General features: G+C 49.0%; 1 pseudogene; it reads left to right on the top strand.

Annotated features, from left to right (window-relative positions):
* The first annotated feature begins 15,750 nt into the window (after positions 1 to 15,750).
* Positions 15,751 to 16,344, top strand: part of LOC124663766 — a 3,293-nt pseudogene continuing 2,699 nt past the window's right edge.

The raw sequence follows: 16,344 nt of genomic DNA, 5'->3' as shown, positions 1-16,344 counted from the left end.
CAAAAGTTTCTAATTATGGCCGTGAGTTTAACTATGAACTTTTTGGTGAAAAGAATGTTTGACATATAGTAAACATGTATGGAAGAGAAAACATATTTTATTAGCTCAAGTCTAGCTGCATGAGAAAGCTGGTCATCTTTGTAGATTTCAAAGATGCAAAAAGTTCTATCCTTACCAGGAATAATGAGTGGATGCCCAAGATGCAAAAAGTTGTTTTCGATGTCTGGAACCGGAAAAAAATGTTTTATGGACTGCTTTTCACTTGGTGTGACATTCCTGCTAAAAATAATTCCATATTTTGTCCAGTTGGAGTTTGCCCAGATCGGATACAAAAGTTTGGCAAAATTTGCTTCATTCTAGCGGCTTCTTGGACAGTGGCTTGACCACAAACTAGAAGATCATCTGCAAAGAGCAAAGAATGAACTTGTAGGCTATTTGGTCCTAGAGTTATCCTTACAAAATAGTTAGCCGGCATTGCTTCCTGAAGAGAAATAGATAGTTAATTTATAGCAAGGACAAATAAATAGGGAGACAAGGGACAACCTTGTCGAACAGTAGCCTCGGAACTTTGCAAAATGTTTGCCATTAATGAAAATAGGGAAATTCGGCGAAGATATACAAGCATAGATAAGATTGATGAAATGACTATGCAGCCCCTTACGAGTAAGAGCTGCTACAATGAAATTCCATTCCATTCCATCAAAAGCTTTTGCAAGATCAATTTTGAGCATGAAAGCTTTGCATTTCCAAGATTTTAGAGCAAAAGAATGTGTGATCTCTTGAGAAAGATTGATATTATTACTAATGCATCTACCTTCTATAAAAGCTTGTTGGGTGGGGTGGATGTAGTCCCGCAAATGAGGTTTAAGTCTATTTGCAATACATTTTGCAATAATTTTATAGATAACATTGCAAAGACTAATAGGTCTATAATCAGCCGGAATGGAAGTGACAAGCTTTTTAGAAATCAGAGCAATGTGAGTATCATTAATGTGAGCTGGCATGATACATCTGGTCCTATCCATCCCCAAGTGGCAATGTAGAATTCTACATTGAAACCATCTGCCGTGGTGACCCATTCATTTTCATCTTCTTTAGTGTGTCCAAAATTTCTTTCTCATCCGGAATGGAATATGTATAATCATGTGTATCTTGAGGGAGTTGTGTATGCATGAAGGGCCTGCCATTGTTAGTTTGAGTGGAAGCAAAGATGGGTCTGAAATAGTTAAAAAAAGTATTGATTATCCTATCTGGCATATATTGAAGAACATTGTTTTCATCCTTGATAGAGAAAATGGTGTTTCTTCTTCTTCTTCTTTTAACAATAGAACGATGGAAAAATTAGGTAATTCTATCTCCATCTTTAAAGGTACACTAAAAGGGCTCACGTTTTTTTGGAAGGGGGGAGTAGAAGTAGTTGGTACCACTGTAAAGATTTTTTTAAAGAACATCAGGCTCAAAAGCCCCGCTTTAAATTAATAAAGTCATCAACCGGTCAGCAGTACAACGGTTGCAATACAAAACAAAGGAGAAAAAAAATGCTAGGGTTACCAACTTACAAAGCAGCACAAGCTGCAACATGGAGGGTAAAAGGAAGGCTACAGTACACTAGCAAACTAGGAAGAAAGCTTGAACTCGGAGACGAAGGCGTGGTCCACTGTTGCAAGGGCATGGCACCGCGATCGTCCCAGACCGACAAATCTCCCAAGCCCAACAAGAGCGCACCCATGACCGGTAGAGCAAAATTTTCTTCTTGCCTCGAGAGACTAAATGAGGAGAGGCTTGATGGAGACCCCTCCAACGAGGAGAACGGCGCCAAAGGCATCGCCATCACCCGCACTGGCTGAAGCCTTGCCGAGCTTTCACCCCATCACAACCACCAGCCCTATAGACAAAGCCTTGACACTTATCCAACAACACATTGTTTCCATGGCATAAGGTAGAGACCACTCACCTAAGCGCGCAGCCGACCCGAGTGCCGCCGCCACCCGTTGTGCTCGCCGCCAACCGAAGTCGCCGCCTTGGACGCGAGGAGCGCCTGCCGCCGCGAGGGCCTGAGCTTTCTCCATCCAGCCACGAGGAGGAGGGCCTCGCCGCTGCCGTCGATCACACGGGCTAGGCCCCGCGGCGACCACCAGCGGTGGCAGGGCAAGGGCATGGGGAGGTCGGGGTGAGGTAGGGTTTCGAGGGGGAGGAGAGAGTCGCGGGCCGCCAGTTTGTATTACTTCGTAAATTAACTAAGAAATTTTCTCCCTATTTTCAAAAAGATGTGGACACTCCATCCACCTGTCCGAGCGCAGATTGCAAAAGATATAGGGCACGTTTGGTAGGCTGCATGCACCTTGGCTCGCATCGGGCCAGCAATTTTCGGCTCTTTTGGTTGCCTGGGGCGAGCCTCGTTCTTGGACGAACCGCTTCTCAAAGCAGCGTCGGGTCAGGCCATAGAGGAACACCCGATTCGGCAGTTTCCAGCGGTGCACGCAAATCTCGTATGCAACCCATGTAAAAGGGAATCTTTCGATGCAACCCGTGCACGTGCTCTTGCTTACGCTCACTCTTTCTTACAGTACTCCACACACCCTCTCCCCAAATCAACACAAACATAGTCCGAATCGAAATAAGTTGTACATGCAAAAAAATGCGTGTTGATGATAGGAATCTATTCCCACAATCGGTCTTGAGTTTCGTCAGTCGTAAATCATCAATTTCGTGTATGATGTTTTGAGCAAATTTTGCCAAATTCGTCGCACACGCTCAACCGTTTGAAATTTCCTTTGAGGAATAGGTTCTCCTCATCATTCCACATGATTTTCATGTTGAAAGGTTTTTGTTTTGGTGGATATAGACGGATAAATAAATGACTCGCTAGTAATGTGTACGTATGTGTGAGTATAGTTTGGATTACATTTGCTCAACTTATCGCTTGCCATCTTCATAGACGGCGACGTGGTGATGATATGGGAGAAGTGAGAAGTGATAATCCATGGTGGTGGCGGCATGGTGATGTTCATTTTCGTGGTCGACAACGTGGTGATGCTTGTGACCGGCGTGAACGACGGTGTCATGATGGTATTCAACTTCGTCATCAGCGACATGGTTATGCTTGTGACGGGCGTGAATGGTGGTGTCATGGTGGTGTTTGTCTTCGTGGTCAGCGACGTGGTGATGCTTGTGACCGGCGTGACCGGCGGTGTCATGGTGGTCTCGTCTTCGTGGTCGACGACATGGTGATGCTTGTGGCCGACATCACCGACTACGTCATGGTTGTCTTCGTCCTCGTGGTCAGCGAGGTGGTGATGCTTCTGGCCGGCGTGAATGACGGTGCCATGGTGGTCTTCATCTAAGTGGTCGGCGACGTGCCCATTCTTGTGACCAGCGTGACCGACAATGTCATGGTGGTCTTCATCTTCGTGGTCGGCGACGTACCCATGCTTGTGACTGGCGTGACCGGCGGTGTCATGGTGCTCTTCGTCTTTGTGGTCGGCGACGTGGTGAGGGTTTTGACTGGTGTGACGGCGGTGTCATGATGGTGTCTGCCTTCGTGATTGTCGACGTGCCAAAGAGGTGAGAGGTAAGGTCACCATGGGGATAAGTGGTGAGACTTAAGCTGGGCTCGTATGAAACCAAACAGACTAAGCCATTCATTTCTACTGGGCGAAAAAATTCTGCACAGGCTACCAAACGAGTGGCATTTTCAGGCCCATGGCCCGTTCTAAATGCGTAGGAGCTTCCATCTCGCTAGCGCAATCATGCAAGAAGTCGGCTCAGGCAACCAAACGGGCCCATATGCACTGAGCTCAGGGCACTGAGCTGAATCAAATCTGGCACACGTTTCTATCTTGATTCTTCAGGCCAGCGCGAGTATGCGGGCGTATGCGCGGCAGGGCGTTCTGTTAGGTATCTCCGTTTGTGACTCCGTGGTCAGAAAAAGCGTATGTACTCCACCCATCAACGGCGCGACGAATAGTGTCCGACATGTCCGTCGAGATGCAAACGCGCCCAAATATGCGGCATGTTTGCGTCTACGCCGACAACGTGCACGTCCGCACGTTTCTCACACGGGTCCACCTGGCGCGCCACAGATCTTCGCCTTCAGCGCAGTTTAACTTTCGGGCGGCACGTTACAGCTTTCTACGCCGCCTTAATGGTGCGCCCGTCTTCCGCACGCGTGCGCTGGTGGAAGGCGTCGCTTATGCCCCAGTATGTTAGCTAACTTTTGTTAGTTCAGCATTTTTCGATTTTAGCAATAGAACTATTTCTTTAATTTCGATCTCTGCTTGCTGGTCTGTTTTGACAAATTTCTGCCATGTTTTGCATTTGCGTCTTATGCTTTGTCTTTTTGAGTTCTTTTGTGAAAAAGAGCTTTTGGAATAAGTAGCTACAGTAGCATATGTTAAAATGAGTGTTTGATATGTGCCATTACTGAAGCCTTGCTGGTTTGATATATGTTTATTTACACAAATGTTGCTAATCAATTGTGCTGAGTTTTATGTGAAGGAAGTTTTCAAGTGTAGGGAGAGAAGAATGATGCAATAAGATGAAGCATGGACAAGAGCTCAAGCTTGGGGATGTCCCCTGGATCCCCCAAGAAATATCCAAGAAGTACAACCGTCAAAGCTTGTGGATGCCCGAGGCACCCCCTCTTCATCTGTAAAAAGCACCAGGTCATTTTTCAATGCGCTATATTTTTATTGCTTCATGCATTATGTGCTTTTCTTGGAGCGTCTTTATTTTTATTTTCTGTTGTTTTGTTTTGTTTGTTGCTCAATAAAGTTGTACCCATCATATTTGTTTTGGAGAGAGACATGCTCCGCTTTAATTACATGAACGCTCTAGTTTTCACTCATATGTTCAACGAGCGTTCTATTTTTGCGAGTACTGCGTTTAAGCTCTAGTTTTTCATTCATATTATGTTCAGATCTTGTTGGTTTTCTATATGCAAGTGAATTTATCTCTCTGATATCTACTGAATATTATCTACGAGAGTTGTTTCAAATAAGTTAATTGGTGTTGGATACGAGTAAGAAGTCACATATTAATAGTGATGCAAATGAAAGATCTCCTTTGATGTTTCAATTGAGTTGACTTGATGATCATTTAGTTTTTGACTTTTAATATCACCATATGCTTTGGTTAATGAGTTTTGTCGCTATGCATGATTATGGCCATTATTGGTCTCTTAGTCGGTCGCCCCCTTTCTTTTGCTAGCCTTCATTTGTACTGAGTATGAGCTCTACTCGTGTATCCAACTCCCAAAAACCAAAATGTCAATCGTGTCCACCATACTTACCTATACGTGGTATTTCATAGCCACTCCAAAGTAAATTTCTTGTGTGCTACCTTTAAAACAAAATGTTCGTTGTTTTTGCAATATATAGCTCATGGGAAAGTAGCCTGAAAAACTATTGTGGTAAGGAATATGTCATTTATGTATCTTAATTCTTATAAGTTGCTTGTTAAGCGGTAACCATTGACCTACTGGGGACGCCATCAACCTGTCACACCTTTGTTGAATATCATGTGAGTTTCTATGCATGTTCGTCTTGTCTGAAGTAAGAGAAATTTGCCATGAGCTGAAATGGTTTGAGTATGCATATTATTAGAGAAGAACATTGAGTCGCCAACCAAAGCCATGTATCATGGTGGAAGTTTCAGCTTGGACACTCAAATCCTCAAAATCTCTTATGAGAATATTATTATTGTTGAATGCTTAAAGCATTAAAAAGAGGAGTCCATTATCTGTTTTCTATGTTGTCCCGGTATGGATGTCCTCAAGTTAAGATCTATCAAAATCGAGAAATCAAATGCGATTTATCTCCTTGGACCTTTGTACATGTGGCATAGAGGTACCCCTTTGTGACACTTGGTTGAAACATATGTAATGCGATGATAATCCATGGAAATCCGAGCTAATTAGGACAAGGTGCGGGCACTATTAGTATTCGATGCATGAGACTTGCAACTTATATGAAGTTTTATACATAACCCATATGAATTATTACTACCATTGACATAATTGTTTCCATGCTTTCAAAATAAAAAGCTCTAGCACATGAGTAATCTCTGCTTCCCTCTGCGAAGGGCCTTTCTTTTACTTTATGTTGAGTCTTCATCTTCTAAGTTCATGCACCATTAAGAGAGTATAGTCGTCATTCTTAGTTTTATGTGCATCGTCCCAAAATTATTATTGATTGAATCATGAATCTGTTATTATTTGTCCTTAAATTATTTGTATCTAGTCATCCTTTGAACTTTGAAGGTGCATGTCACTTCAAAAATTATTTGTTTGTTATCACTTACCTACTCGAGGACGAGCAGGAGTTAAGCTTAGGGATGGTACTCTCGCCGGGACTAACCTATTAACGCAGAGGCCGCAGTTGTCGGTTCCAGTTTTCTGCTGTTTTTGTGTTTCAGAAAAGTTGTACATGAAAGTTTCTCGGAATTGGACGAAACAAAATCCCAGAGTCTTATTTTCCCGGGACGAAGACGGAGCCAGAAGGACACGCGCATGAGAGCTGCCACGTGGCAGTACATAGGGCAGGCGCAACCCCACCCTTGGCCGCGCCTGGCCCATGTACTGGCGCCTCGTTGCCTCGTTTGCTCCGCCCTTCCGCCTATTTATTCCTCGTATCGGGAAAACCCCAGGAACCACACCCTCCGTCCACGAAAAGTTCCGTAACCGCCGTCATCGCCGAAACCAAGTTTCGGGGGGCAGAAGTCTCTGTTCCGGCACCCTGCAGGACGGGGAAGTGCCCCCGGAGCCATCGCCATCGACTCCACCGCCTCCACTCCGACTCCATGATGGTTTGTGAGTAGTTCCCGCAGGGACTATGGGTTCTTGGCTGTAGCTAGATGGTACTCTCTCCCATGTGCTTCAATACAATGATCTCATGAGCTGCCTTACATGATTGAGATCCATATGATGTAATCGGTGTTGTGTTTGCTGGGATCCGATGGATTGATCATTATGTTTAGTATATCTTATAAGTCTGTGAAGTATTTGTTGCTGCAATATTGTTATGTTTAATGCTTGTCACTGGTGCACGAGTGGCATGATCTTAGATCTAGGCTCTATAATTGTTGCTTAGATTGTATCTACAAATTGTATGCACATGTCTTTGTCCGGAACCCGAGGCTCCAAAGTGATCTCGAATTGGGATAACCGGAGGGGATGGCTTTGATATGAGGATCACATGTTTTCACCAAGTGTTAATGCTTTGCTCCGGTGCTCTATTAAAAGGAGTACCTTAATTACCAGTAGTTTCCCTCGAGGCTCCGCTGCAAACGGGCTGGTAGGACAAAAGATGTTATGCAAGTTTCTCATTGCGAGCACGTACGACTATATATGGAAAACATACCTACGATATTGTTGCGGTCAGAAACCCACCGGCGAGCAGCGACGGGCAACACGGTAGAGCCGGGAGGCTCCCAGGACTGCGGCTGGCCCTGGTCCCTCCGAGCGACGGCCCGCAAAGACTCGGCACGCACGTCCGATGCCGGTGCAAGGGCGTGCCACCCGACCTATACCGGTCGAGAAGGTGTTGGATTTGCCTCGCTTAGTTTCCTGCATGGCATACACGTAAACATTAAATACGAGCCTCGATCGGCTCTCCAGGTTGTCCTGTGAATCGGCTCAAAGAGCCGATCCACCCATGATCCGTACGAGGTGTACGATCAGATGGTGGTCCTGCTTGATCAAAATAAAGCTAAAACGACCTACTACGATTTGGGGTTTTCACCGCATAATCGGAACATCCTGCTCGTGATTGAGCCTGGCGGCCACGCACGGTGATCGTAAACCGACCCTAGACAAAGGCCTAAAAACCAACACGAAGTTGATCCCCGGAACATCCTGTCTAGGGCTAGCAAACTACACCCTACGCGCCACTGGATCCTTCAACCCGTTTGTAAGGCCTAACTATGCAGATATTAAACTAATCCTTGAAGAACAAGGAGCAATCATAACGGATCGGATCTACTAAATAATGATCAAGCGGGGTGCCGCCCTCTTACACCTAAGATAGGTGTAAGGATGGCTAGACGTCTAAGGGTTGCACGACGACAGCATATGATACGATGAACAATGCTAACCCTAACACATCTATGATAACTACGTTGCTCGCCATCAACAAGGCTTCAGCACGAGCAACGCATGAACAACGAATAACGTGTAGTCGCCTAGATCGCAAGATGCGATCTAGGCAGCATGATGCTTACCCGGAAGAAACCCTCGAGACAAGGGAGTTGGCGATGCGCCTAGATTGGTTTGTGGTGAACGTGATTGTTGTTTATTTCATAAACCCTAGATACATATTTATAGTCCGTAGACTTTCTAACGTGGGAATAATCCCAACCGGGCACGAGCCAAACTCTATCTAAGCGACACGTATCCTACTATGTTACGTATACACGGGCAAACTAGCCCAAACTTTGTATGCAAGGCCGATTCATGTATTTCTTCTATGTATATTCTTCAAGCCCATCTTCAATCGCGGCCCACCTCTGATCCGGTCAAAATCTGGTGATAACACATGCCCCCTGGTTTTGGAAATGACAATTCCAAAATCATTATGCTTTTCCTTCGTCGGGTCATGTCGTGGCAGAGCCGAACCGTCGCAGTATCCTTCATCATGATGCCTTGCCTCCTCAACTCCTTTGTAAGATTTGATAGCTTTAACATCACTCCCTCGGAAACCACAATGGCATTAAATCTCCACTATACCTCCTTTTATTTAACCGTGCCGAACGATTCGCCACTTCATCCTCTTGCTCTGTTCCGGCCATCGGCACCTAAAAACCCTCTTTCCCTGTAGCAATGTCTTCCTCTTCCTCCATCTCCTCAGGCCTCTCTTTCCAATCTTCCTCCTCGAGCGAGCAGGAGTGGAACTTTGACCACATGCCAGATGGCCCACCCGAAGCACTCGTCGGGTCAGATGGTGACTTACCTCTGACCGATGGGGAGGACGACCTCGAGTTCCTCATCGAAGGGGAGCTGAAGAGCGAGAGCGAAGACGACCTCCACTCCTGGGCGAACCCCACCTCCTCCGACGAGGAGGAGGGAGAAGAAGAAGTAGAGGAAGAAGAAGAAGAGGAGGAGGATGATTCCTCCTCCTCCGCTGGGTATCCGCCGGCGAAGCGCTTCCGCGCTTGGGCGGACAGCGAGGACGATGATGATGACGCGGAAGAAGAGGCTCCGGCCGAGGGCTGGGGCAGCAGCGACGAGGAACTCTCTGGAAGCAGCGCCGACGGCAGCTACGATGCCGACGACGAGGCCAGCGAGGATTAGTAATGTAGGACTAGTAGTTCCTGAGCAATCGGCTCTTCTTTTGTTCTTCCTTTCTTGAGCAATCGGCTCTTCATTGTAAAAACCCCCTTATTAATGAAGAAGAAATTTCTCAGCTGATTTTGTCCTTTTACCAATTTTGCCAATTGCTAAAATAAGTTAGCAAATCAAGAGCTGATGGCAACGCATCGGACCTTGCCATGAAACGCGAGCAAAGCCAACTCTATTATCTATCCAAATGGTAATCTGCGACTTGTCCGAAAGAGCAAGACTCAAATCCCTTGTCGCCGCTTGAACAGATCCGACCTACGGCCATATGAACCTCAGATATCAATCGCGCAGGTTCGCAACTGCAATGGATCCACGGGCAACATCACCCAATGCCCACGTTATGGTTTCCGGCCTGAAGGGGATCCTTAACCGCTCCTCGCTGTCCGGACATAGCGCCTCGCTCCATTTTTCCGCGAGCAACGTAAACGGCTCTGACCCTGTAGATGATGACGGCTTCCCTTTCAGGCTCCTTTCAGCAGCTCTGGTGGTCTTCTTTTGCAACAACTCATCACCTTCGAAGAAGGTTATGATGCAGGGTCAGCCGATGACACCCCAATCGGCTTCTAAAAGCAGATCATCTGCCAGGTCATCTGCCCCCCGAGCCTCAGTCAAGGCGAAAACGGTGGTGAGGACACACAATTCAGACCAATGGACCCGAGCTCGAGCAAATCGGAGAAAACCACCATGCAGAGCCAGCCAAAGCCGAACACCTTTCTTCCGTTGAAAGCCGATGTTGCAGATGATCACCAACGGCTTAATGAGCAGAAGGCTACCTTGTACATCAAAACACCTCTGACAAAGACTGCTGAACTGGCAACCTTGCGCATGCAGCTTTGAACACGCAGCTGGTAGATCCCATATAATTTGTACTAAAGTCGATGGCTGTGCATCGGCTTTGCTCCTTAGTTCTAAAGTCGATGTCCGTGCATCGGCTGTACATCGTGAGAATTTTTTTTTACTGGCCGATTTTTCTATCGGCCCCCAATATTTCACTACACATGTATCGCACATGTTCATCTGATTAGGTGCCCCCCCGAGCCGAATCTGCCAGGTAACTGCGGATATCGGCTCGTGGTTAGCCAAGGCACCGTATTTGGACGTCGGCTCCGTTAGGACCACTCGTTGTCTTCTTCCAGCTCATCAGCCCGACGTAAAACCGCTGCCCATTAGATCGACGTTGAACACAGGCAGAACGTATGGTGAGGATAATTTTGGCCGATTGCTGGAATCGGCCTCCACGTTGATTGAATCGCTCAATGAAGGTTGTGCAATGTTCCTCCATAGATCCTTGGGGCCGATCACACGGATCGGCATCGCCACGTTTGTCCATATATGTTGCTCTTGTTACACGGTCAGGCCGGTGGATAAAACCAGCCTAACCCCGTCCTTCGTCACGTCGATGCGCTCGCAGTCGTCCAAATTGATGCCTGAGAGTGGCTCTTGGCCTGATGTCTCCCAAACGTTCATGCCAGCCGTTGAAATCTCGGCTGAATCATCTGCGTGGACGACCTCTACTTCATCTCCATCCCACTCGTATTAAGCATTGGTGCATTGTGGACGGAATGCAACAGCTTGGCGTGGATCCAATATCTTCCTAGCGAGACAGAATAGGCGCTCTTGCTATCGACAATAAAGAACGTCGTAGGGATGGTTTTCCTTCCTACGGTCAGATCCACGTTCAGAACACCTTGTGCATCAGATGCTTGGCCGTTGAAATCGCTCAGTGTCACGTTGGTCTTGATCAGATCCGAGCTAGAGCGTCCCAACCGACGTAGCATGGAGTATGGCATAATGTTGACTGCCGCTCCGGTGTCCACCAACATCTTGTTGACAAGCTGCCCATTGATATAGCCTCGCAAGTACAAGGCCTTCGGTGTCCGTAGCTTCTTTCTCGTGGCTTCTCAAAGATAACCGGCCGTGGGCCGCAGTCAAGTTGTGCCACGAGTGCTTCGTCTAATCCTCGGAGCACTAAACTCCGTCGGAAGGATGAACACCATGTTTGTGCCAGCCGATGTTTCATCATCGGCTTTCTTTTGTCCGGGGCGCCACTCTTTCCTTTGTGGCCGACCCTCTTCGTCCAGTGGTTCGCTGAATTTTAGCGGCCGGATCAGGCCGCGCCTTCCTCAACGTGTGCAGGTATAACCTTTCGGCTTCCTCCAAACCACGTAGTCGCTGAACCCTACGCTTTTGGGAACGGCCGAGTCCATCAGGGCACCACCTTGGCCGGTGGTACTTATCTTCTTCTTCATCATCGTCTTCTAGTTCCTCGAGATCTTCTACCCGAGAGGACTCGGCGTGCTTGTTCCGAGGCGGGAGAGGCCCTAGACGTTTGAACACGGACACGTTAGCTGCATCCTTCTTCCTCTCGTCTACATTCTGGGCGCTTGCCGATTGTAGGCAATCGGCTCATTCCCGAATCCCAGCAAGTGTCCAAAGAAGGGACAGTCCCAGTGCCTATCCACGTCGTCTTGCTCTCTCGACTTTTCCTTGGCGTGGCGCTCATATCTCTCCTCGTCGCGATCATGCCGACGGTGTCTCCTGGCGTCCCTAGCCAGACGATCTCTTTCATCATCGTCGTTGTACCGTCGGCGTTGGTCGTATTGACTCACATATTTGTTGAGGAGGTGATCAGAGAGAGGTCGCTGATATCTCACATTCCTCACTTCTCCCTCCGTGATGTAGCGCTTGCCATCGTGTCGGAGCCGATCGCGTGGAACGGCTTCCTCTCGTGTCCTTGCTATGAGAGCAGCTGCCCTCGTCTCCGTCCTTACCGCAGTGGTGCCCGGGTCCTACCATGTTGATGCCGAACGAGAATCCTGGCCGGCACCCTCCCGGTAAGTGCACTCCACCATGTTAACGGCGGGGAAGGGGTGTGTGTCGACCTTCATGGCGTACCGGCTGAAAATTAGACGCCCTTGTTCTATCGCCATTTGGACTCTGCTGCCGCCACACCCTGCAGTCGTTGGTGGCATGGGTGAACGTGTTATGCCACTTGCGATATGGCTTTCCGTTCAGCTCCCGCACCGTGGGGATCTTGTGGCCTTCGGGTAACTTTAGCCGCTTCTCCTTGAGTAAGAGGTCGAAAATTTGCTCAGCTTTGGTCACGTCGAAGTCAAACCCTCTTGGAGGACCTTGTGGCTTGACCCACTTACAGGACACGGGGCTTGCCCCCGAGTCCATTCAGCCACCGCTACCTCTTGATCTCCCGCGAGCCTTCATCTTCATCCGCCTCAACCAGGACCACCGCACGCTTGAATTTATCCCGGTATACATCCGGGTGGCGCTGTTCATATGCGTCGACGCTTCGCACCATGTGCGCCGGTGAAGGGTAGTCTCGCTTGGGAGGCCACGTCCTTGATCGGTGATGCGAGACCCACCACCGCCAACTCGACCGCTTCTTTTCGGTCACATGAGCCGAATAGCATCGGTTCCTAACGGTCCCGAAGCGCCGGACATATTCCGACACCGTTTCTCCGCGCTTCGTCGTACTTGTGCTAGATCGGCAATGCCAGCCTCGGAAGCCTCCGAGTGATACCGCATGTGGAACCGCTCTTCCAACTCGCTTCCAAGTCCGGATTGAGTCCGGTGGCAGCGATGTGTACCACCCGAAAGCCGATCCCGTGAGGGATTGTGCGAAGAACCTCACACGCAGCTCGTCCGATGCCGAGATCGTGCCCAGCCTGTGCCAAATATCGGCTCACATGCTCGATGGAGCTGGAACCATCTGATCCATTAAACTTGGAGAAATCAGGGAGCCGATATTTGGGTGGTAGCGGGATCAACTCGTACTCGTTGGGGTACGGCTTGGTATAGCCGATTGTCCTCCTCTTTGGCACCATGCCGAACTGGTCTTTCAGGATTGTGCTGATCTGATCCGCGGTGATGGCTGCAGGCGTCGAACTCTGAAGATTCGCCGGAGTGGCATACTTAGCCAGCCATGCTTGCTTTTCCAGCTCTGAGCCAACTGCAAGAGCTGAGCTCTGGAGGTTTGTCGGAGTGGCATACTTAGCTAGCCACGTCTGCTTCTCAAGATCTGTTCCCGAAGTTCCTCCCGCTGTTCCAGAAGTCCCTGCTGTTGCAGCCTCGGTTTGTGAGTGCCCGAGTCATCGCAGCCTCGGCACGTATGTGCACGTGTATCCGTGAGGGATCTCCTTAGGCGCCTCATGCAAGAACTGGTAGTCACTAGGGTCCCCACCGATCTTGTAGACGACGTATGCCGGTGAATTCGGCACTTCTGGTGCTGCCAATGCGAATGGCAGCGGTGGACGGGACTGGAGTGGCATCTCTCCTTGATGAGTCCCCGCAGCTGGTCCCGACGGAGAGTACTGATGCCTCATGATTTCCTGGATCACCCGAAGAGCGACACGCTCCAAAGTGTTCACCAGGCTCTCAGAATGGCGGTGCAGCGAATGCGCTACCATGAAGTTAATCTCCTGACGCAGGGACCTGGTGCGTTCTTCTGACGGGGCGGACAGGTCCACTCCATCGAGCGCGCCAGGTGAGAACCCTTTCCACCCGATGCCATGTGAGCGGGTTACGTGAAAAGAGCCGATGAGGTCGGCTTCGAGGACCGCTTTGATCTCGTCATACTTCTTCTTGAGCTCCTCGGTCAGGTCCTCGTACGTGATCGGAGTGCCTTCCGCCATCTCGGATGTAGATGGCGATGCGGTTGATGTCGAAGATCGTCCCACCGGGCGTGCCGGAATGTGTTGCGGTCGAAACCCACCGGCGAGCAGCGACGGGCAACACGGTAGAGCCGGGAGGCTCTCGGGATCGCGGCTGGCCCCGGTCCCTCCGAGCGACGGCCCGCAAAGACTCGGCACGCACGTCCGATGCTCGGTGCAAGGGCGTGCCACCCGACCTATACCTGGTCGTGAAGGTGTTGGATTTGCCTCGCTTAGTTTCCTGCATGGCATACACGTAAACATTAAATACGAGCCTCGATCGGCTCTTAGGTTGTCCTGTGAATCGGTTCAAAGAGCCGATCCACCCATGATCCGTACGAGGTGTACGATCAGATGGTGGTCCTGCTTGATCAAAATAAAGCTAAAACGACCTACTACGATTTGGGGTTTTCACCGCATAATCGGAACATCCTACTCGTGATTGAGCCTGGCGGCCACGCACGGTGATCGTAAACCGACCCTAGACAAAGGCCTAAAAACCAACACGAAGTTGATCCCCGGAACATCCTGTCTAGGGCTAGCAAACTACACCCTACGCGCCACTGGATCCTTCAACCCGTTTGTAAGGCCTAACTATGCAGATATTAAACTAATCCTTGAAGAACAAGGAGCAATCATAACGGATCGGATCTACTAAATAATGATCAAGCGGGTGCCGCCCTTACACCTAAGATAGGTGTAAGGACGGCTAGACGTCTAAGGGTTGCACGACGACAGCATATGATACGATGAACAATGCTAACCCTAACACATCTATGATAACTACGTTGCTCGCCATCAACAAGACTTCAGCACGAGCAACGCATGAACAACGAATAAACGTGTATTGCCTAGATCGCAAGATGCGATCTAGGCAGCATGATGCTTACCCGGAAGAAACCCTCGAGACAAGGGAGTTGGCGATGCGCCTAGATTGGTTTGTGGTGAACGTGATTGTTGTTTATTTCATAAACCCTAGATACATATTTATAGTCCGTAGACTTTCTAACGTGGGAATAATCCCAACCGGGCACGAGCCAAACTCTATCTAAACGACACGTATCCTACTATGTTACAGATACACGGGCAAACTAGCCCAAACTTTGTATGCAAGGCCGATTCATGTATTTCTTCTATGTATATTCTTCAAGCCCATCTTCAATCGCGGCCCACCTCTGATCCGGTCAAAATCTGGTGATAACAGATATTAATAGACTGGATATTTTGTCTTAATGCTAAATTCAATTCTGTCAATTGCCCAGCTGTAATTTGTTCACCCAACACTTGTTATTTAGAGAGTTACCACTAGTGCAGATAGCCGGGAACCCCGATCCTTTATTTCATCATCATTTCTTTTCAATCAACTGCGCGCTGGGATATTTTCTAGTGTCATTGCCTCTGTGTTACTGCTACTGATGTGTTACTATTGCTCTCATATTACTGTTGCATCACATTTCCCTGTCAACACGCCATCAAAGTAGTACTAACTATTTTCTGGCACCGCATCATATTACCACTGCTTTCACATCACCCTGTTGCTAGTGTTTTTCCAGGTGCAGCTGAATTAACAACTCCGTTGTCAAGGCTTATAAGTATTCTTTGGCTCCCCTTGTGTCGAATCAACAAATTTGGATTTTACTTCCCTCGAAGACTGTTGTGATCCCCTATACTTGTGGGTCATCACCATGGCCGGATGCGAGCCTGCACCGGAGAGGATGGTACCTCAACTCTGAGCGCGTGGCGGTCCCTCCCATGCCACGCGAGGGCCGAGAGCGTCGTGACGAGGTGTGCCACTACCGAGCCATCCTGCTATCTGATCTCCGACAAGATCTGGCGTACGCGCTCAACTTGTACAACTGGATCTCCTTTGGGATGTGGGAGTTTGACGCGCACCGCCAAGCGGGGTACCTCAGCGATGTCGACTACTTCGACCGCGAGCTCGCCGCGGACGACGACAACGACGACGAGGAGGGCGAGTACAACGTCAGCGACGAGGACGAGGGCGAGGGCGAGGGCGTCGAGGACGATGACACCGCCATGCCGGGTACGAGGCCCCGTCGGACGGCCTGTCCAAGGCAGAGAAAACGGCCACGACGACATTGGTTCGGCGTGGGATCCGGAGACCCAGCCGCCGCACATTAGCGAGGAGGAGGCCATTGCCATCGCAATGGTCAATAGCGAGCTCAACCAGCTCGGCTACGTGGGACGGCACTGGCCGTCCCAGCCTACGCAAGTCCTCGGCGGCGCGGGGAGGCCAGCGACTCGATGACCCACAAGTATAGGGGTGTATCGTAGTATCTTCGATAAGTAAGAATGTCGATCCCAACGAGAGCGAGCGAAGGTGTT

The sequence above is a fragment of the Lolium rigidum genome, chromosome 6 (assembly GCF_022539505.1).
Source record: "Lolium rigidum isolate FL_2022 chromosome 6, APGP_CSIRO_Lrig_0.1, whole genome shotgun sequence".
Lineage (NCBI taxonomy): Eukaryota > Viridiplantae > Streptophyta > Magnoliopsida > Poales > Poaceae > Lolium > Lolium rigidum.
This window is presented reverse-complemented; position numbering and strand designations above follow the sequence as displayed.